This window comes from Tachysurus vachellii, chromosome 18 (genome assembly GCF_030014155.1).
Source record: "Tachysurus vachellii isolate PV-2020 chromosome 18, HZAU_Pvac_v1, whole genome shotgun sequence".
Classification (NCBI taxonomy): Eukaryota; Metazoa; Chordata; class Actinopteri; order Siluriformes; family Bagridae; genus Tachysurus; species Tachysurus vachellii.
Window position 1 is genome coordinate 140,001 of NC_083477.1, and position 2,500 is coordinate 142,500.

Here is a 2,500-nt window from a genome sequence, read left to right on the forward strand (position 1 = left end):
CACCATCACACACTATCGTACACCATCACACACCATATTACACCATCACACACCATCACACTATCTTACACCATCATACACCATCACACCAGATTACACCATCGTACACCACCACACACCATCATACACCATCACACTATCTTACACCATCATACACCATCGTACACCATCACACACCATCACACCAGATTACACCATTATACACCATCGTACACCAGCACAAACCATATTACACCATCACATACCTTCGTACATCATCACACCATATTACACCGTCATACACTATCTTACACCATCACACACACCATCGTACACCATCACACACTATCACACCATATTACACCATCACACACCATTGTACAACAGCATACAACATCGTACACCATAACACACACCATTGTACACCATCACACATCATCACACACCAACACACACCATCGTACACCATCACACACCATCGTACACCATTACACACTATCACACCATATTACACCATCAGACACCATCGCACACCATCACACACCTTCACACCATATTACACCATCGTACACCACCACACACCATCGTACACCATCACACCATCACACACAATCGTACACCATCACACCATCGTACACCATCACACACCATCACACACCATCGTACACCATCACAGCATCACATACCTTCGTACATCATCACACCATATTACACTGTCATACACTATCTTACACCATCACACACCATCGTACACCATCACACACAATCGTACACCATCACACACCATCACACCATCGTACACCATCACACACCATCACACACCATCGTACACCATCACACCATCGTACACCATCACACACCATATTACACCATCACATACCTTCGTACATCATCACATCATATTACAGTCATACACTATCTTACACCATCACACACCATCGTACACCATCACACACCATCACACCATTGTACAACAGCACACAACATTGTACACCATAACACGCACCATTGTACACCATCACACATCATTGTACACAATCACACACCATCACACCACAATCTTACACCATCACACACAATCACACACCAACACACACCATCGTACATAATTACACTCCATCACACCATCTTACACCATCACACACCATCACACACCAATCCACACCTTCACACCATATTACACCATCATACACCATCACACACCATCATACACCATCACACCATCACACACCATCGTACACCATCACACACCATCGTACACCATCACACCATCACACACCATATTACACAATCACACACAATCACACCACAATCTGACACCATCACACACCATCACACCATATTACACCATCACACATCATTGCACACCATCGTACACCATCACACCATGTTACACTATCAGACACCATCATACACCATCACACACCATCACACACCATCGTACAACAGCACACAATATCGTACACCAACACACACCATTGTACACCATTACACACCATCACACCATCTTACACCATCACACACACCATTGTACACAATCACACACCATCACACCATCTTACACCATCACACACACCATCGCACACCAATCCACACCTTCACACCATATTACGGCATCATACACCATCACACACCATCACACACCATCGTACACCATCACACCATCACACACCATCACACATCATCGTACACCATCACACACCATATTACACAATCACACACAATCACACCACAATCTGACACCATCACACATTATTGCACACCATCTTACACCAACACACACCATATTACACCAACACACACCATTGTACACCATCGTACACCATCACACTATATTACACCATCACACAACATCGTACACCATAACACGCACCATTGTACACCATCACACACCATCACACACCGACATACCATCAGACACCATTGTACACTATTACACACTATTGTACACCGTCACACACCATCACGCACCATCACACGCCAACACACACCATCACACACCATCGTACACCATCACACATCATCACACACCCTCACACATCATTGTACACCATCACACACCATCACACCATATTACACCATCACACATCATCGCACACCATCGTACACCATCACACCATATTACACTATCACACCACAATCGTACACCATCACACACCATCACACCATATTACACTATCAGACACCATCATACACCATCACACACCATCACACACCATCACACACCATCGTACAACAGCACACAACATCGTACACCAACACACACCATCGTACACCATCACACATCATCACACACCTTCACACATCATTGTACACCATCACACACCATCACACACCATCACACACCATCGTACAACAGCACACAACATCGTACACCAACACACACCATCGTACACCATCACACATCATCACACACCATCACACATCATTGCACACCATCGTACACCATCACACCATATTACACTATCACACCACAATCATACACCATCACACCATATTACACTATCACACCACAATCGTA

General features: G+C 44.6%; 1 protein-coding gene across 4 annotated transcripts in view; it reads right to left on the reverse strand.

Moving 5' to 3' along the window:
• The window catches only part of brsk1b (BR serine/threonine kinase 1b), a 29,589-nt gene that overhangs the window by 21,852 nt on the left and 5,237 nt on the right, over positions 1-2,500 (reverse strand). The gene's annotated exons all lie outside the window — the stretch shown is intronic.